General features: G+C 43.0%; 1 long non-coding RNA gene across 1 annotated transcript; it reads right to left on the reverse strand.

The window, feature by feature from the left end:
- Positions 1 to 8688: 8688 nt before the first annotated feature.
- Positions 8689 to 16110, reverse strand: LOC134476217 (uncharacterized). The gene is made up of 3 exons (XR_010047797.1): positions 14738 to 16110; positions 11064 to 11316; positions 8689 to 10436 (listed from the first exon to the last, which is right to left on the reverse strand). It is a non-coding gene; the product is annotated as an uncharacterized LOC134476217 (long non-coding RNA).
- Positions 16111 to 21640: the final 5530 nt, after the last annotated feature.

Raw genomic sequence — 21640 nt, forward strand, 5'->3', positions numbered from 1 at the left:
TGTCACCGTTTGCTGTAGTTCAGGTCCCACACGTGTCCAGTGTCCACTGTTAGGCAATACAGCTGTAGAGCTATAAGAGCTATAAAGCCTCAAAATGGATATATAGTAAGTAGATTGTACGTTTTTCAGATTGACAGCTGGACATAGTGGGGCATACCTGTAATCGCAGCATTCAGGAAGCTGAGACAGGAGGATTGCCATGAGGTCAGGCCAGCCTAAACTAGACAGTGAGACCTTGTCTCAGGGGGGGGGGCATTGCTTTAAGGCATATTAACTGAAAATGCAATCACTATATAGATTGGATCACTTTGAAGTGTAACTTAACATCCTGGTAAAGCCTTTCTTATATAAAGATACATATTCCACAGAGTTTACGTTTTTATCTTGGTTGCAGCAAGTGCAGAGCTGCTATCAGTCACTCTAGTTACAGTGAGCTTCAGAATGCTGCCAAGAGCTCTGGGGCTTGGTGGGAGTCCCCTGGGTGATGGGCAGGCAAGAAAATCTGGCCCCTTCTCAGACCAGACTCGGCAGCCTCAGTTTTGCAAGTTGTCCCAGAGATGTCATTGGTTAAGAATGTTTCTGTTGTTAAGAAATAAATCATTTCTGCTTGACTTAGTCCATTGATTCCTCCTTTCTCAAGGTTCTCCTTCTCTGTTTTCATGTTACCAGTTTCCTGCTCTGGGTGTGACAGACTCTTTGAGAAGCAGGAAGTTAGGAATTCTGAGAGCATCAGTGCCTCCGGGCATGCAAAGGTTATCAGGGTTCTGCTTAGTACACAAATACTTGCCGAGTCACTCAAGGGAATTTCAAGTTCATTTCAAGGTACCTTTAGGCCTCTCGGAGCCTTAGTTTTCTAGAGCTGCACATAGTTAACTTAGGGGTTTGAAGGTGTTTCAAGTTTATTAAAGGCTCCATGTTAACAGCTGGGATCTGGAATGTCACTTGGTCCCCGGTGCAGCAGCGCTCAGAGGTGGGCATTCCGGATGAGGGTGCTGACTTTATCAGTAGATGAACCCATCTGTGAGTTTGTAACTGAGTGGCTGTTAGGAGATTGACCTGCACCTGTCTCCCAACTATGTCTTGTCCCGGGTTCCCTTCTCAGCACCTCTGGTGTCCTGGATGTTTTGAGGTGTAAGTCATTCTCCCATGATGCTTCTGCCCTGGCACAGCTGAGCAGGGTCTGAAACCAGAAACTATGCACCAATAAAAATCTTTCTTCCTTTAAATTGCTTATATCAGCTATCTTCCCAGCAATAAAAAGCTCACTAACAAATTTGATACTGCATCTAGGTATGGTGGTACACGCCTCTTAACCCAGCCCTCTGAGAGATTTAAGGAAGAGGGATTGGAAATTGGAGCTCAGTTCGGGCAACTTCATGATGTAGTGAGACCCTTTCTCAGAATAAAAATTTACAAAGGCCTGAAGAGGTATTTTAGTTCAAAGGTTCTGGGTTCAATCTCCCAAGTACAACCAAAACCTAGAAGTGGAGTTGTGGGCATACCTGATAGGGTAGTTCAGAACCCTGTGGTGAAATTGGAGCAGTTTGGAGATGTGGGGAGTCTGGAGAAGTGGGTTAGAGAAGTTTAGAACAGTGTGAGTAGAGCTAAATGGACAGTTTCATGTGTCTTGGTTACTTTTCTCTCATTGCTGAGACAAAATACCTGATGCCCAAAGTGAAGCAAGGAAAGGTTTATTTAGTTTACAGATTTTTAGAGGTTTCAGTTGATACTCGGTTGGCTCCAAGGTAGGATAGTGTGGCTGAGGAGCAGCCATTCATGGAGACTGCACATAGCAAGAGCAAAATGGGCAAAAGAAAAAACACATACTTTCTTCCCTCCCTTATATTGTATGTCAGCTCCACCCTAGGTGGGTGCAACACTCACACTACCAATCCCAGTGCTAGACAATTAACCAATTGCAAATGCTAGATTCAGCCGCCTCCGTGGTTGAGTGAGGCTTGGGAGGCCACCTAGACACAAACCATAACATGTGAGCTCAAATCATCAGAGTGCTGACAGCAGTGTAAACAGTAAAGGTGGGCTCATGAGGCTTCACGAGGGAACAGGACTCGGAAATTGGACTACAGACCAATTTATTCTAGCAAAGAGCTTTAGATTTTATTCTTGCCAAGACTTGGTGGAAGGCTGAGTTTAAAGGTGATGAACCAGTTTTTCAAGGTGCACAAGTACTCTCCCAGTGGCATGGGTATCGCTCGCTGCTTTTAGCTAGATTGATAGTAAGAACAAGCAGCAAAAGTTGAGGAGAAAAGATTTGAAAATCTTGCAGTTTGACTCAGAAGAGAGTATGTTTAAAATTAAGGCCAAAGAGGTAGTTGTTGCTAAAGAAATTAGCACCACTTTAAAAAAAAAAATTTCTGAGAGGGATGAGAAATTTGAGGCCATCCTGGATTATAAATGAGACCGTGCCTCAATAAAACAAAATACTGGGAAATGGGAAGAAAATGCTTAGAGAGAAGGGGAACAAAGGGTGGTGGGGAGAAGGGGCAAGAGAATAAATAGAAGGAAAAAATGGAAACGATGCTTTTGTAAATAAAGAGGGACAGAGAGCCTGAAGGAAGGTGAGGGAGATGAGAAAAAAAAGGAAAAGCACGATATGCCATGTACAGGTACAAATTCCCTAGGATAAATGTGATCATCATGTATATCTAAAAATTACCAATAAAAATTATTTTAAAAAGCAAAACTCAAATAGTTTGCAGCAGGATAAGAAGCGAGTTACCTTAAGGGCATCTTGAGACTCAGCAAGATCCCACCCCATGGAAAGATCAAGAATATAAAAGTGTAACTCTTTTGTGTTGATTTTTTTAGAATCTCACAGCTAAAAGTTTACCTTGAGTCTCAGAGGAGACCTTGGATTTAGACTTTTGAGAAAAGCTGAAACTGTTTAGACTGAGGAATCTTGGAGATGGACTGAATGCACTTTGCACTGTGTCCAGGGCCAGAATCTAGATGAAGTTACAGTTTGAATCTTAAATGTTTTCCCAAAGCTTATGTGTTGGGAGCCTGGTCTCCAGCTCACAGCACTACTGGGAAATGGTGGCCTCTAGGAGGTGGGGCTGCCTTGGGCAGGTGTCTTAATTCCTCCTTGCTGGGTGCCAACATCCACAAGTTAGAGGATGGAAGGTTTCTTGCAGTTCAGTTTGTAGAGGTTTCAACTCATAGTTGGCTGGCTCCAAAGCAGGGCGGTAGGGGATGGGCCATCACAGGAGAAACAGTTCATAACAGGCAGAAGACAGCAAAGCAGCAGCCGCAACAAGTGACAAATGTCCCTAGTCACCCCTTTTCTGACCTTTAACTCTGTCCAGGTTACAGCCCATAGGATGGGCAGCACAAGAGCCGAGGCCTTTCCGTTGTCTGCACTCCAAGCTACATCAGACCAATCAGTGAACTAGTTTAGTCGTCACACACCCTTAACCTGTAGTCACATACCCTAGCCACTCAAAAAGCACTGCTAGGAGCAATGACGCTTTGGGAGAGCGTCTAGACATAAGCCGTAATGAAGGGTATATTTTGTCCCCAGCCACCATTGCTGCCACCTCCCTCCCCTCGCCCATCTTCCTCTGGCCACCATGATGTGAGCAGCTGTGGTCCACTGTGTCCTTCTTTCATGGTGTTTGACCTCACCATAGGCTCACAGCAAACCACTTTCCCATAGCCAAAAATCAAAATACAGTGATGCCTAGGTTTATGAATTTAATTTGTTTTGTGATTTTGGCTGCATTTGTGTTTGTGTGGGGAAGATGGCCATAGTCCTGTTTGTCAACCGGTGCAGAATTTATGAACAGAAATAAAATTTCACCAGATGTTTTTGTTTGTGAACCAAATCGTTTGCAAACAGAAATACTTGTGGACTGAGGTATCAGGGACCTCACCTAGATACTCAATGTCCCAAATGAGTATATGGCAAAGGCTCACATAAATGAAATACGTGGTATGATTTTAGGGCTCCAGGAGGATCAAAACCCTCTCCAGAGTTTGGGGCTCTGGTGGCTAAGACAAGGAATGCTTCTCAGTGGCCCGTATATATTTTAGTTTTCAAACAAGGAAGTGGTTAGAGTGAAAAATGCAGAAAATTGAACAGACTTTGGGAGGGGTTCAGTGACCTTTCCAAGTAACAAATTATGTTAATTTAGGGGGAGATCTGCAGGTTGCATTTCACTACAGGAGTGAATGCCTGCAGCTACAGTTTTTATTTAGTTAATTGGAGTTGGAGGCCAGGTGTCCTTAACTGTGACCTTATCTTGCAGCCCGGCATGTATGTTCAACTTCTAGTTTCAACAGCTCCCCACATTGAGGTATTACTGTACTTCTTTAAGTTATTTCAGGTATTTTGTTATGATGATGAAAAATTTAGCCAGGTGGCACATGCCTATAATCCCAGCACTGGGGAAGCTGAGGCAGGAGAATTCTCATGAGTTCAAGGCCAGCCTGGACTAAATAACAGGCTCAAAAATGGAGAAACAGAAGACAAATATCTTTTATTTCCCACCTATTTCTGGCAAATGAAGTGGATGTTTGTTTGGTTGTTTTCAGATTTGCCTCCTGAGATCAACAGAAGCCTAAAATACTCTGAGATTACCAGTAGATGTCAAAACCAGACTTCCTCTGATCAGTTAATCACTTCTGTTCTTTGTTACAGTATTTCCTGTACAGCTGAAGAGTTTCGTTTAAACATTTAGAAAATGGAAGGCAATGTTAGTCTAGATTATCTGCCCCTTTTGAAAGTTTATTTTCTTTATTCCTTTTTACACATTTTTGTAAATGCCTGGGTAATATTTTTGTTACTACAACAGCTTAACTGCATTGAGGCTATCATGTTCCTTAACATTTTAAGAGCAGCACAGATAAATAGATGCACACTGAACACCAAAAGAGGTCCCTGTGTTTCACTATTGAGATTGAAGATTTGAGAGACTACCTTCTCCGTTTCATCCACCGGCCAGTGGTAAGTTTTACCAGTAGCAGTGGCAGGAAGGTCAGTGTGCTTTTATTTATCACTTCTTTGTTCAGTCCAAGACACCAAGCTAGATGTTAGTGTCACCTTACCTCAGAGGACGAAACTGAAAGTCCAAGGTAAACTCCCAACAACTCAGCCCCATGTGTAGTTAGTAAATTTCAAAGTAGAGCATTGAATCTCCATCTTCAGCCTCTTCCTGGTGACCACTAATCTTGGCAAAATCAGGATTAGTCGCTGAGCCTCATAGTTGTAGACCTTTGAACTCTGGCCCCTGAGAGTGGTCCTTGGATGGTGAGCGAGGATGATGTCTAAGGCCGCCAGTTACCAGTTTTGCACAATGTGGCAGCTTATTCCTTGGCTCTTGCTGTCTTGGCTGGAGTGTTTCAGGTGCTAGGATCAAGTTAAAGCCAAAGGCTCAACTTTTAGCAGATGCTGCAAAAAAGAAAGCCTGCACATGATCCTTAATTGAGCTGATTCACCATGATCAGGAACAAAATCTGAGTGTGAGGAGCTGGGAGGTGCCAAGGTTCCAGTTCTCAGACTGTACCAGAATGGTCAGCAGATGCCAAGGGAGAGTGCCTACTCTTACCCCCTGTCCCCATGCTCCCTACGAGCTCCTTGGACTCCCTGTCAGTATTCCACTGACTTAGCTATCCACCTTTTGCACCCTGCAGAGTTCAGTTATACATTGACTCACCACAGCAAGCAGAGGCACCCTACTGATTTCCAAATTCTGACTGCTTATCCACATTTCACATCTCTCATCAGTGTCTTCCTGTCCCTTCCAGTGCACGACGCAGCCAACTTTAACTGATGGGAAAATGGAACCTTCTTCATAGCTTCAGAAGAGCCCGCCAAGGATAAAATCTTAATAACAGATGCAACTCTCCCATATTCCCATATTAAGTCCTAGGAAATCCAGGTCACAGTAGGAGGTCATGAGGTAACTTGTGAAGCCTTTTCTGCCCATCAATCACCTACGTAGAAAGGAGTGGAGATGAAGAAGGGACAGAGGGAAAAGTCCCTCAGAGAGAGGGAGCAGTTTGTTCTGTATCCCCTTCAAGTATCGGAGTTCAGCTTTGCCTGCCCAGGAGGTGGGACATAGGGTTTGTATGAAGTTGGCTGTAGATCACTCTTAGACAACAGAGCAGGAGATGGGAAGGCAGTGTTTTCATTCTTACTACAGGCACTTGAGGTGGGTGAAGGCACGTGTTTCCCATGGAGCAGATGGGAGACAGTGGGAGCTGGGTCTAAACAAGACTGCACCCAAAGATAGTGGGGAGTAGTGTGGTGAAGGGACCCAGAAAGGGAGCATAGGAAAGACTGTCAGATGCCTGGGTATGAGGGAAACTGGAAATGAGGGTACTGGGTATACTACAGTTGCCCCAGAAGGGAAAATTCAGAGAGAGGATCCACTTTTATTAGGGCTTAAAGCAGACTCAGAGTCAGTCAGCAAGGTTGGGCATCTTTCCCAAACCCAGGGATTTTCAAACTCTGCACTATAGAATCAGATTGGTACATGATTGGCCTAGGAAAAAATAATAAATTAGGATATGATAGAAAAATATAGCATGGATAAATATTGTTTCCTGAAACTGCTGCTTCAGTGTTTTCCAGTTGTAAATATTGTTTGCATTGTGGATACAGTTAAAAAGTTTGCAAGTCTCTGTTTTAATTTGTTTTCCCTGTGCTTGGCTGGGAAGGGCCAAGCAGCTGCAGTGTGGGGGATTAAGAAGAAGAGCTCCAGGGCCAGAGCCATTCTAGGCAAATCCGGGCAAGTTCTCTCACTCGTAGGTGACTTAGTGTCTTATTCATAAAGCTGGATGGCCTCGGTGCCTGCCTCATAGGATTGTAGGGTGATTAAAAGGATTAGATGAGTTGATCCATGTTAACGTGTAGCTATTCATTTCTGAAAACTGGTGTATACTCAACGAATGCTCATTGCTGTTTTGATAATGGTGATAATTTCTTCCCACGGTCAACGGTAACCCTGAGACTTTCGAGATGATGCCAATTCTTCCAAGATTATTTGCAGAGAGATCAGTTTTGTTTAGCTTAAGACAATCATTTCTGTGAGCAAATACTCCACAAATATTTATGGAGCAGCTGTTATGTATGGGACTCTGCTATGTGCAAAGGTTATAAAGTGGAATTAGACAGTGTCCTTGAGCTTGAGAAACATGTACAGTCTCCCCAAGAAATTCTACTGTACTTTGCCTTCATCACACTCACGTGGTGCAAGACCTATATTAGGCCTCTAGGAAATGTGTGTTGAGTGCATTTCTGTGAAAGGAACCATGAACTCTCTTAATCTTAGCCAGACAGAGTAAATAAAGGGAACATCATCTTTTCTACCACATTCGAGGTGTGGAGAAAAGAACAGCAGCATAGAAGAATTTTGTAAATGCCAGAAACTTGCAAAAGTATATTTGAAGAAAGTTAAGTTTGTTTTTGTAGACATTCTTTGTATTCATTACATATTGTTTATTGAAAAAAGATTCCAAGCAAGGAATGACAAAAAAGACAGATGACTCTAATAACCAAAGAACCTTATAGATTTGTTCTCTCTTTGCTGCTGAGACTAGCTGTCAAGTCAGCAAGAAGTTAAAGAAAAATAAAAAGAGCAGAGGGTGTGTGTGTTCTCCTGAATTATTCATGTGTCTGCTTGCTCCACCCCAACATCTTGGGCTTTGGGCTGTAGTTATGGTTTGTGTTTAGATGTTCCCCAAAGCCTCATGCAGTCATAGGGCCAGGCTTCTAGTTTGTGATGGACTCATGGTCCAGTGCTGGGATTATGGGCGTGAATGCTACACCCACTCTAGAATGGACAAACTACATACAATATAAGAGACTGAAAGAATCTTCTCTGCAAGCTCCTTTGCTCTTGTTGCTTTTGCTGTTTTCGGTCACCAGGAACTGTTGCCCTTTGCCATGTGCCACCTTGCCTCGGATCCAGCAGATTATGGACTAAAACCTCCACAAACTGAGCTAAATAAAACTTTCCATTCCCAATTTTTGGCATCAGCTATTTTGTCTCAGCAATGAGAGAAAAGTAACTATAAAACAACTAAGACAGCCCTGATATCACAGTCCAGAGAGAGAAGCTGGGTGAGCATGAGAGCCCTCCTCTCTACTCCCTGCCCTTCCAAACATGGTGAAGACTTCCCAGCCAATTACCATGTGCATTTAATCAATTGACATTTTGGCTGGTTTCTTGTTTCTTGTACAAATGAAGTAAAAACCAGAGTAGAAGCTGGGCGTGGTGGTGCACTCCCGTAATCCCAGCACTCAGGAGGCTGAGGCAGGAGGATCATTGCAAGTTTGAGACCAGCCTGGTCTACAAAGTGAGCCCAAGGCTAGCTGGAACTGCATAGTGAGACCCTGTCTCAAAAAGGCAAAAAAAAAAAAAAAAGAATAGAGAAAAGTTAACTTGGGAAATGAAAAGCTGCCTTCACTTTGGAGGAAAGACACATTGTGAAACTTGTGAGGTGAGATCCAAAGTCATAATATGGGCATGTATCCCTTTCAAAAAGACTCCCTTTAAAAATGGCAAGAGTTGAGCTTTGCATTTCAATTGCTGTGCACATTTCCAAGTTTGTAACACACCGAACAGCCATGTGCATTATCTCAAGTGACTGGATCAGTGTCACGTGGAGCTAAGGTAGAAATGAAGATATCTTGGGCTTGGAGATCAGCTTTCTTTTAATTAAGCTTTTTGTGTTTGAAAAGAAATTCTTGCTTTTCTAAATCAAGCACGTGTTTTATAGATCTCAAGGAGCTCTTCTGAAAACTCCCACTGTGTGTTTCTTAGCTGGTTTGGGAGTGAGGAGATAGTGCAGCACCCGAAGACATCTCACAAGCCTCTCATTGCTCTAAATATATGGACACAGCTGCAGCTCGATGTGCACCAGGTGGGCAGCTCGCAATGCCTCGCTTAGCTCTGTGTGCTGCTGCTGCCATCCAGAAATTCTTAATACTTTTTACACCAGCCCCTATAAATTACATAGTTGATGACCTGGTTAATTTCCTGAGCAATCAAATCCAGATGCTTGCCTGAAAATGTTTGATTGGTTCCTGTTTCCATAGCATGAGTGGCATGCCCACCCCATGATGGGAAAGAGGTAGATAAGTAACATTGGTGAAGCAATGTACCACTCACAACAGACTTCCACATCCTTTGTTTCCTTTAATACTCAAAAGCATATGTTAGGAGGCATTTATTTAAGACCATCAGAAATGTACCCATGGGGAAGGAAACTGACTCAACAGGCAAACTACTCTTTAAAAAGAAACCTGTAAATGAAGATCAATGTCCTGTTTTTTGCAAAACAGACAAATCATCTAGATGTTATACAGCTGTGCTGCAAAGGAATTTACAAAAGCAAAAAAGGACTCTGTACAGAGTTTGGCTAAGGGGATCATGGAGAACAAAAATTCCAGTCCCAGGCCAAGCAAAAGCAAGATGTTGTTCTTGGCACATCCTGTAGCATCAATCCTAGTGATCCCTCAAGATCCCTCACAGCTGAGAAATGTGTATCACAAAGTCTGACTGAAAAGACCCCTGTCAGGGACCCCTTGGCTGTGTCACTTCCTGATTAGCTATCTGACTTTGTGTCTGTGTCCCTTTTTGCATGAATGTATCAATACTGGAAATACTGCTTAAGCCATCTTTACAAGTTTGCTGACTTGAGATCTGGACTCTAGAACTTAGGCCAAATGCAACCTTTTGAGAACTCTGCAACAGCCGACACCCAGACTCTGGCTTTTCATTGGCTGCCACCCAGTTGTCTGACCTTCTGTTCTCTAGCTTCTGCCTGCCCTGTTCACACAGCTCTGGTTTCCACCTCAGGTCTAAAGTCCAGGCAACTGCTGCTTCCTTCAGGGTGGAGACTGGCTGGCTTCAAGTGGAGGAACATTATAACCTGCGGCATTGTCCTTGGTGAAATTAAGGACACTGGCAGGCCTCAGAAGTGACTACACAATCTGCTGCCCTCCAGAGTCTCAACTCTCCTTCCTCCCTGAAGCAAGTCACAGGACAGATCACAGAACCCATTTTCTCCAAAGCCAACCATGAAATCTAGAATTAAAATAACCTCACCCCATCTGCCTTTCTGTCTGGGAGAGATGGTTATTGTTATAACTTGGGCCCCAGTATAAAATCCAAGGAGGCAAGAGACCAAAAATTTAGGTGGCAAAGGCTTTATTTCCAGGCCAGGCGACCAGTCTCCGGGAGCCAATTTGGAGACTGTGTCCCAGAGACTGAAGGGAGGACTTTAAAAAGAGACTGGAGGAAAAGGGGAGTGGGGGAGAAACAAAGAAACCTGCAGAGCCATCAAACTTGTTGACCCGAGTCTGGAAACCGTATTGCTGTCCACTTAGCTCTGACAATCTCGGGAGTTCCTGGTGTTTCTCAAATTACTCCCATCCTACAGACTGACATTATCTCGGAGTGGCACATCTGCAGCAATATTTGGAGAAGAAAGTGGACAGTTAATTATCCCAGGACAGCTCGTTTTCGCTAGTGGGTGTGAAGGGGTCAAGAGTTACAAGAAGCTGAAACTTAAGTTTTACAAAGATCTGATATCTAACTCATTTGATGCATACAGAACAAAAGGAAAGCACTGATTGGGGTTTGGGCCATAGTATTTCCCGGTAATTTCTTTGAAGTTAAACAGTTCTTAAAATTGGGGCAGACTCATTTTATGACAGATCATCACTGGTCGGGAAGAGGTCACCAGAAACCCAAATTCTTTATGGCCTAGATAGATAGGTGAGGGAAGAGGGAGGCAATAAGGCGCCATACAGAACAGAAAACGGCGGTTATGTGTCATATCAATTAGGTCACTTAACATGTCAGTTAGGGAAAAAGGATAAAAAAACATTTAGTAAGCCACGTTGCAGGTTTGCTATAATACACATATAACGAAGATATTTTCTTAGAGTACAACAGTTATAAACAAATTTTCTGACCCATGCACAAACACAGTTTCCATCCATACTTTCTGGCTGATAATTATATCCTGAGGCAGGCAATAAAAACTAGCTTTCCTCTAGGTGGTTCATAGAAACTCTGATTTTCCCCCACCTGTCCTCTTCGAGCTACTCAAGAAGTTCTCTGGCCTCTCCACATTCCAGAGGGATCCTGCTCGCACATGGATAGAGGAACGTTGCATCCAGGATGCTGACACAGACAAGCCTTGTTGGCTTTCCTCACCATCTGTTCCCACTGGTTCAGACCCTTTTTGCCAGTCACATTTTAACATGGTTGTCCATGCTCCAAGCACAGCTACTTGATGATGAAGTCTCCAGAAAAACCCATACAGGCAGGATTCAGGAAGCTGCAGAGTAGATGAACGTGTGGCAATTCCTGGAAAGTGGCTCATACAGAGGCCATGGTAGCTTCCCAGCCCTGCTTCTTACTCTGCATCTCCTCATCTGTACCCTTTGAGGTAAACCAGTAAACTACAGTGTTTCCTGGAGTCTGTGAACTATTCTAGCAACTGTTGTAGAGGGGTGCTGTGGGAACCCCATTTTGCAGCTGTTGGTCAGAAGTTTGGAATCCTGGACTTGAGTTTAAAGTGAGGGATAGTTGAGGACCAATCCCTTGAGCTTTGGGAGCTGATACTGTCTCTGGGTGAATAATGTGACAACTGAATTAAATTAGAGGAAACTCACTGCTGTTAGGGGAAGATACCTACACCTTTTGAAGTCACACGATTCTATGTGAAATGTGGGAGGAGAGGAAAAGCAGACATTTTGTTTTTCCCATACAAGCAGTAGATATTAAGAGCCTCATTCCAGAGGAGTCCTGTCCTAATCCCAGGAAGAAGAAATACTATGTTATGGTTTGCTCTGAATGTCCCCCCAAAGTCACATGTAGTCAGAGAGATGGGCTTCTAGAGTTCATGAATAACTCATGGTCCAATGTTGGGATTATGGGCCTGCACACAATATAAGGGACAGGAAGGGTCTTCCCTCAAGCTCCTCCCCTTTCATTCTTGTTGCTTGTGTTGTTTTCCACTGCCGTGAACTGTTGCCCTCTGCCTTGGAGCCAGCTTCTTATAGACTGAAACCTCCACAAACTGTGAGCTAAATAAACCTTTTCTTCCTTCACTTTTGGTGCTGGGTATTTTGTCTCAGCAATGAGAGAAAAAGAAAAAGACATCTGCCTCTGAGGGACCAGGAAGATTCTGGACAAGTTTCGCTGAGTTTGTCCATTTAGTCTATTACCATTGGGAAAAACTTTCTTTTTTTCCTTTAGGTGATTCTAGGGATTGAATTCAAAGTCTGTTCTGTGAGCCACACACCCAGTCTTAAAAAATTTTATTTATTTATTTTGTACGAGAGATTGAACTCACGACCTCACACTTACCAGGCAGTTACTTAAACCACTGAGCTAAATCCCCGGCCTCTACCCCTAATCTTTAAAAAAAAAAGTTTTTTTTTTTAAATTTTGAGACAGGATTTCATGAAGTCACTAAGTTACCCAAGCTGCTTTCAAATTTGTCATCCTCATAATTCAGTGTCCTAGAGTGCTTAGAGTTAGTGAAGAGTTGGGGAGAAAAATAGATTTCATTAGAGTCAAGCACTTGCCTACATTCCAGACCTTGCATTACAGACTTTCCATCAAAACTCTTGATCATGCTAGTGAAGAATGAATTTTATTTCCTTCTGGTTTGGAAGCAAATTACTATTCGGGTTTCTCAACAGTCTCCTGCTGCTCTATCTGCTGAGAAATTAAGTAAGAAAATCCAGCTAGTGGTCTAGGTTACTTAAAACCACTGGCTAGAGTGTATTTACTTTTCACTAGACAAAAGAACAGTCTTATTTAGGGAACTGAGTGGGAGTGTCTTTGGTTTCAGATTAAATCTACAGAGAAGAGAAGATTGCATTTCTTTTTCCTCGAGTAATTTTACTTCACAAAACCCTGTCAAAATTATATTTTGGTAGGAGGCACTTCACCTGTGTTAGTAGCTAATGCTGCTGCTAAAATGATACGGGAGGGCTGGAGATTTAGCTCAGTGGCATAAGCACCTGCCTTGTAAGCAGGCAGTCGTGAGTTCGATCCCTGGTACCAGTAAAAATGAAAAAGACAAAAAAATAAATAAAATAAAATGATACGGGAACAGGGAAGGAAAGTTAGCATCACTGAACAGCACTTCAGATGCAATTCACACATGCTCATATCTGCCTAGGGACATTCTGGGAAGTCTTTGGAGGTCTAGAGTGCAGGTTTTCCACACGTAGCAAAGAATCAGGAAAATTTAGTGATGCCTAAGATTCTGTACTAGACACTGTTAGAGCTGCGATTTCATCCTAGGAATCTTTAACCCCACACTCATATTTCAATTATGTCAGACCATCTTTATAAACGAGCATACTGGGGATACAGCTCACTGGTAGAGTACATGTATAACCCAATAAGTAAGTAAATAGGACTTGTGTTTCTCTTTTTTTTTTTTTTAACTTTTTAACAGTACCAGAGATCACGCTCACGACCGCCTGCTCGCAAGGTAGGTGCTTATGCCGCTGAGCTAAATCCCCAGCCCCTAGGACTTATGTTTCTAATCATGATATAATTCACCAAGATTTTTAAAAGAGAAACACTTTACACTTGTCAGTTCATGATGAACAGAATGAGATGTGATTATTGAAAATTAAACATAGTTCATCAAGGCAGGACTGGGCTAGTGTCTGGAAGCACTGGTGGAGCTCCCCCCCACCTTAGTCCCACTGATGCTTCAGAAAATAAGAGCACAGGAAGCAGGAAATGATATGAGAAAAGTAGGTGGAGTCCACCAAAGATACTCCTCAATACTTTTGCTTTGTGTTTACTAAATCCAGGGATCCATGCTAGCTCCTGTGTCAAGTTTACTTGAAGTTGACCTGTGATTTCTAGTTCATGTGAAGTGTCTACTGCTTACTGATATAGGATGTATAATACAGGAATGATCCAAATAATCCAAATAGCCTAAGTAAAGTTTAACTCCCAACTTGCTAGATGTCTGATATGGTATGTTTGTGTTTCTTAAAACTGAAGAATGAATTATGGGAACAATGGAAGTTAAGAGTAAGAAGTAGTCACTGAGAAAAAGAAAGTGTCTATTGAAGAGGAACAGAAGGGAGTCTGGGTAGGGGCCCCCTGGAGAACCTTGTCCCCTAGAGATTTGTAGAGTAAAACCATGAGGCATGGTGGGCTTAAGGTGGGACAAAATTATAGTTAACTAATAAGATTGCAAATATAGTTGCTTTGGTAGTATAGAGCCAATGGGAAGTCACAAGATGAGTATAATGTGGGGCAAAACTATGGTCAGCCAATAAGAGTGTGAGTATAGTTGCTTAGGTAATGTTTAAGTGAGAAGCAAATGGGGAAGTAAATCATGTAGCAAGCTCACAGTAGAAGGACAAGGACTTTCCTGGAAGGGGTGGATTAGGGAAGGTTTTGTCCTCCACCCAAGGTAATTAATGCTATTCAGAATACCAGTCACTGTTGGTCATCCCTAGGGGAAGTAGGGGGGTGCAGTCTTTCTTCTTTGTCCTGAGGTCTGACCTTCAGCAAATGCAGCTCCACCCAGCATCTTCCACACTGACCTATCGAGGGTCCAGGCTTGTCTGATTCCCTATAATGTTTCTAAATAACTCAGCTACTTATAATATTACAACAGGACAAGATAAACTAGTGTCTTAGTTACTTTATGCTCGTCACTGAGACAAAATACCTGAAGCCCAAACTGGGGAAAGGAAAGGTTTATTTCTTACAGTTTTGGAGGTTTCAGTCCACACTCAGTTTGTTCCCAGGCAGGCGGGCATGGCTGGGCCGAAGTTCATGGTGGCTGCGAACAGCAAAGAGGAACCAGCAAAAAGAGCAAAACACACCTTCTTCCTGCCATTACATCACATCCTGGCTCCACCCCTTTGTGAATGGAGCACTGACACCATCAATCCAAGCACTAGACAATGAATGAATAACAAATGCACAATTTAAACTTATGAGGCTTGGGGGACACAGACATAAACCATGACATTCCACCCCTGGCCCCCAGGACTCATGTACATCTTTTATACAAAAGACATTTAGTCCACCTCCAAGAGTTGCCAAAGTCCTAAGTTTCAGCATTGCTAAACAGTCCAAGTCCCAAGTCTCCACCAAGATCTATGGTAAATTCTTAACTGTAAGTCCCTGTACAAACGAAACAAAGTTAAACATTTCTGAAACACAAAGGCACAAGATAAACATTACCATTCCAAAAGTTACAAACGGGGGAATATAAAGCATTGGAAACAAAGCAAGTCCAACATCCAGCAGGACAAACATTAAGTCCTAGAGTTTCACGCTCAGCATCTGAAGCAATCTGGTTGTAAGCTCTAAAAGACTTGGGTGATTCTACCCCCAGGGCACTTCCAGCCATTTCAACTCCCTAAGCTTTTTTAAAAAATCTTCTCTGCTCGTTTTTTGCAGCTTTCCTTGGAATTTTCCTTCTGGCCAAACTCACAGCATTGTACATTATCCTGCCGGGCTCTTTGCTCTTGATTTGAAACATAAAGCTCACTAAAAGCCAACAATAGCCATGCCACAGCCTCAACATTCGATAGCTTTTTAATTTCTTTTTCAAGATTAATCAGTCCATTGCCCTTTGTCTCAGTCTCAGGCAAAGTCTCTGGGCAGGAGCAAAATGCAGGCAAACTTTCTGCCAAGCCATAACACACATCATGTGGAGTCCAACGACCAATGCAGTCTTTCCCAGCAGAAACCTCCCAAGCCTGGTCTTTACCATCCGGCTTTCTATCAGCCTTCTGGTCGCCTGAGCTCTGACCAGAATTTCCTCTACAGAACAGCCTAAGGTGCTCCAGCTCTATGCATACAGGCAACATGTCCGAACCTTTCCAAACTCTGCCCACAAGCCATTTCCAAAGCCTCTTGAAAAACATGGCCAGATATAGTCACAGCAAATGACCCCACTCCTAGGTACCAAATTCTGTCTTAGTTACTTTATGCTTGTTGCTGAGACAAAATACCTGAAGCCCAAACTGGGGAAAGGAAAGGTTTATTTCTTACAGTTTTTGGAGGTTTCAGTCCATACTCAGTTTGCTTCCAGGCAGGTGGGCATGGCTGGGCCGAAGTTCATGGTGGCTGCAAACAGCAAAGGGGAACCAGCAAAAAGAGCAAAACACACCTTCTTCCTGCCATTACATCACATCCTGGCTCCACCCCTTTGTGAATGGAGCACTGACATCATCAATCCAAGCACTAGACAATGAACGAATAACAAATGCACAATTTAAACTTATGAGGCTTGGGGGACACAGACATAAACCATGACAACTAGAGATTTGTCTTCCACCACTACTGAGCTCTGAAGATCTTTTTCTTATTCTAAAGCACATCCCTCAACTTTTCCTCCCCCAAAACTGTGTACTTGAATCCATTTGCTTTCCCTGTCTTGCCTTTCTCCTGGTTCCAATGCTTTGTGCCCCTGCTCCCTGAATTATTACCATACCCTCTCACATTATGATTATTTGTACACATATCTGTTTTCCTGCTTCAACGCTAAGCTCTTTGGAGGCATATCATATTTATTTATCTTTGCTTCCTATAGTTTAGGTTGCATAATATGAGAGGTTTTTATTTTTCAATTTAGGCATGGACTCCAAATGTCATTTTCTTAAAATTTGTGCCTTGCTTATTATTATATGTAACTGATATAACTTTCTTTGTTTGTTTTTTGAGACAGAGTCTCACTATGTAACAAAGGTTGGGCTCAAACTCCAGTGATGCCCCTGCCTCTACTTCCATGTGCTGAGATTACAGGCATGCATCACCATGCCCGCCAAGCTAGAAACAGTCATATTTTGGTAAAATCTTTGTAAACTTTTAAACTGTTATAAGGTAGTTTCAACAGTTTCAATTATTTTTTGTGAAAGTTTGACGAACTGGTAAATTCAAATACAACAAACATTTAAAAGACTTGGTGTATTTTGCTAAAATTGATTTCCAAAACAAGTTGCATTGGCTATAGTGGACAGAATCTCAACATAGCTGTAAGGAATGTGAGGCGAGGCAGAGAGCACTCAATAGGGTTTGTGAAAGCAGGCATACAGTTTAATATTGGGGTGCAGGCAGACAAGAGTGGGTAAAGGCCATCGATTAGGGAACAAGAGAAGCAACCTTTTTTATGGGGCCTGAAAGGGGTCAAGGGACATTAGGTGGGAAGATGTTAATAAGCATCTGTGGTCAAAGTTCTCTGGCCGTCTTGCACCTCAGTGGGCAGAGTCCTTGAGGTATCTGGTGTAAATGTCTGGTCCAGACCTGCAAGATTCCTTACCCTACCTTATCTCTTTTATGACATCCTGTGTTAGCTGATGAGCCCCCGCTGAGAACAGTGCCTCTGCTGGCAAACAGGTTGAGTGCTGGAAGGGTCATGTCCGCTTCAAGCCTTACAGTAGCCTCCCAAGGTTTCCCATCCTGAATAAACCCATGACTGAATATGATACAGTGTCATAGCTAAAGAGAGGTTACCCAAGGGAGGCTGACCTTGTCATTCAAGGGCTTTGAAGTCGAAGAGTTCTCTCCAGCTGAAGGTAGAGGGGAAAGCTGAAAAATTCTGTGGATAGATTCCCTCCATACAGAGCTGATGGCTTTGAGGAGAAAGGGGCCATGCAGAGGATGAAAGAGCTGCCCCTGGGAGCTAAAAAGGACTGCTGGCTGCACCCAGACAAGAAATTGCAGAGATGAGAAACAGAAACTGCCCACCCCTGGATGCCATGGAAAGAAGTTCCTCTCTAGAGCCTCCAGATGAGAACACAGCCTGGCTGACCACGCTTGTCCTTGAAAGACCCTGGGCAGAGAACCCAGAGGAGCCCTCCTGGTCTTCTGACCTATAGAACCATGACACTGCAAATGAATGCTGCTCTAAACAACTGCTTTGTGGTCATCTGTTATGCAGCAAGGAAAAGTGAATACAATAGCTTATTGTATTACCAAGTACAGTCAACCCTCCATATCCACGGACTCTGCATTCGCAGAACCAACCAATTGCAGATTGAAAATATTCAGGAAAATAACCAACCATTGCTGTGCATGTCTGTAACCCAGCTACTCAGGAGACTGAGGCAGGAGGATCAAGTTGAAGGCCACCCAGGGTGACTTAGCAAAACCAACTCAAAATTAAAAAATCAAAAGGGTTGGGGTGTAGCTCAGTGGTAGAGCACCCTGGGTTCTACACTAGTACCACACAACCAAAGCAAAACAAATTTAGAAAGCAGAAAACAAAGAGATTCAGGAAAAAAATGAGTCTGTACTAAACATATACAGAATTTTTTCTTCTTGTTATTTCCTGAACAATAAATACTATATAATGACTATGTATATAGCTTTTACATTTTATAATTATTATAAGTAATGTAGGGGTAAAGCCTTCAAGACTATGTGTATAGGTTATATACATAGTTATGTTATTCATTTAAGAAGCTTCATGTAATTTTCCTCACAGGCTGGGGTGGGATTGGTTTTTCTCAATGTATAATTTTATTAAGAGTGACAGGTGTTCTTTATGATTATTATCTGAAAGGGTTTTGGCCCAGGCCGGACACTGTAGCCAGTAAAGCCAAGGAGCTCCTATCTCACCCCACCCTTAGGAATCTACCTCTGGCGCCAAAGAAAGACCAATGTGCTACCTGTGCATCCCTAATGCCCCCCTTAGGTTCCACCCCAAGCTGAGGCTACTTATTGTGCCTCATTCCACGTGTTCCATGGAGAGATCGCCGCCCCGGGGTGGAGATGCCTTGCCCCAGGGGATCGGAGGGGTCTCTCACCGCATTCTCAAACTAAAGGTCATATATATTTCATACTTCTTATCTTTTCAGCCGCCGTGGGTCCCCCACAGTTCTATCATTATCATTATTATTTTGTGACATTTAGGATTGAAGCTAGGATCTCAGGCCAGCTAGATAGCTAGACAAGTATTCTTCCATTAAGCTCCACTCTCAGGATTTTCATTTTATTTCAAGACAAGGTCTTGCTCCATTGGCCAGACCTAGCTGAGCCTGGTGGCACATGCCTTATAATTTCAGCACTCTAGAAGGCAGAGGCAAGAGGATCACAAGCTTGAGCCTAGACCGGGTGATTTCTTGAGACTGTGGTGTCAAAATAAAAAAGGATGGGGACATACTCAGCACAAATCCTTTGGATTCAATCCTTACTACTACAAAAAAAAAAAAAAACCCTAAAATGAAATTGCCCAGACTGACCTTAAACTCTCAGCTCTCTGGCCTCAGCCTCCGGGGTATCTGGGATTGCCATTGTGCGCTTCCTTGCCAGGCACAGGTAGAGTGACAGGTGTTCTTATCAGATGACCTAACAGCAACCCTGCCCTGCCCTGCCCTGCCCTGCCCTCTCTTGGATGATGGAGCAATTTTATCTCTGGTGCCAAAGCCCAGAACGTGTCATGACTGCTTAAGCCCAGCATGGTAACCTCATTGCCTTTTACCAGATGTTTTCTTTCCAGGTTTTCTTAGAGCTAAGTATGACCAGGGAAGCCTAGTTCTTGAGCAGACTTAGGGAAACATTTTCATCTCTGTAATCATTTGTTGGTATTGCATAGGTTCCAGGGTTGCAGAAATGAACAAAACAGACCCAATCTTTTTCTTCACTGTCATGACTCATTTTTTGTTTATTTGTTTATGTCTAAGAACAATGCAAGGCACACATCCGCAGCCAGAAAAGCAAAATTCCAGTTATACCCTCCATTATTGGTTTTGGGGTCCTCAGAGTGATTTATCTAATCATCACATCTTGATGTGTGGCGATCAAGTTAGATCTCAAGTCAGTGGGGGCGTGCACTACTAGGATTCTTGGATTTCTTTTGAAGCACAGTCTATTACCTCTTTGTATATGTCAGTCCCAGGAGAAGATTACTAATTTTAACTGATGGCAGGAGGTTGGGGTCCACGGTAGGGGTGCCTAATAACCAGCACCATGGAAAGGATCACTAATATCTGACCACTCAAGACATTTTGACTTAGTTTTGACCGACACTCGTGACCCTTTCTTCCTTTCTGTAAAGAGGGATCATACTGTCTCCCCTATACCATTTGTATTATAAGGGTTATAAGAGATCAGAGACACTGGCTTGGCCCACAGCTGTTCTTATCTACTCTTTCTTCTCAGCTAGATTCATAGTTCTGAGGGGCTTAAGATGAGTAGATGTAACTGGCCATTTTCTTGATGAGTTATTCTGACCATTATAAAAGTCAGGTCAAGACAGAGTTGAGATGCAGTGGTACAGCCCTGCCCAGCATGCATGAGGCTCTGGGCTCAATCTGATACCCTAGGGGGTGTCTGGGGACAGTGACTCAGGTGGATTCAGCCATTCCAGTGCCTTCCTGGAAGGTTGGAAGAGCTCTCTCTCTTTGACTGGGGACTGAACTCAGGGAGCGCTGAGCTACAACCCCAGTCCCCTCCCTGTTCTTCTTTTCAGACAGAGTCTTGCTGAATTTGCCAGGCTAGTTTTGAACTTGCAGTCTTTTTGCCTCCACCTTCCAAGCTGGTGAAACTTCAGCCCTCTACTTATCCAATTGAATCCAAGCACAGACCATCTTCCCATGATGCCATCCTCTACCTGCGCTAATTTACAGTTACTTGACTGTCTGTTCATTTTACTGGGGATTGAACCTAAAGCCTGCACACTGAGCTATATCCCCAGTCTTTTACTTTTAATTTTGGAACAAGGTCTTGGTAAATCCTAAATTACTCAGACTCAGCTGGACCTTGTGATCCTCCTGGCTCAGCTTTTTATTTGTTTTATTTTTTGGTACTGGAGATCGGACTCACAACCTCATGCTTATCAGGGAAGCACTTGAACCACTGAGCTACATCCCCAGCCCATGGCTCAGCCTTTTAAAATGCTGGCATTATAGTGTATGGCACTGTGCGTGACTGAAGTTATTTTATTTTAACTGACTGACCCCACTTTGTCTTCTTACCATTTACACACAGCATCAAAATAGGAATTTCCTGACTACAGAATATGGCCTCTAGCACTAGTTATTTTATAATAGAACTCTTGCCTTTTAAAAATTCAATCCTGTAAACATTTCTTGATTGCTCACCAACAACCAAGCACAGTGCTGTGTTCTGGGAAGGAGAAAAGAGTTACCACAAGGAGTCTTTCAGTGTACACAGATGTGAGTTCAAACAATGACATCACAAGGCAATGTGCAGAAAGTATACGCATAAGATATGTAGATAGCAGAGATGTCAGAAAGTGATTGGCCTTCTCCAAGAAGGCCTGGAAATCCTCACAAAGCAGATTATGAGGGATGTGATTTTAAAGGACATTAGGTCAGGAATTTTCCAGCAAGTATGAGAGAGAAAGAGAGAGAGAGAGAGAGAGAGAGAGAGAGAGAGAGAGAGAGACCATGCACTCAAGGATGTGTGATAAAAGGATGGTATCCCGAAGAACTTAGAAGCAATTCGTACTATTGTAGTATAATAGGGAAGCTGAGAAATGTGGAAGAGCCAGGCAGTTTAAGTGATAAACTGGGAGACACAGCAGAAGGGATAAAAAAGATGTTGTATTTTTATACAATGGAGTACTACTCAGCCATAAAGAAGGATGAACTAGAGACTTTTATAGGTAAATGGATGCAACTTGAGACCATACT

This window comes from Cavia porcellus, unplaced genomic scaffold (assembly GCF_034190915.1).
Source record: "Cavia porcellus strain 051 isolate PalLab524CR breed Dunkin Hartley unplaced genomic scaffold, mCavPor4.1 scaffold_1, whole genome shotgun sequence".
Classification (NCBI taxonomy): domain Eukaryota; kingdom Metazoa; phylum Chordata; class Mammalia; order Rodentia; family Caviidae; genus Cavia; species Cavia porcellus.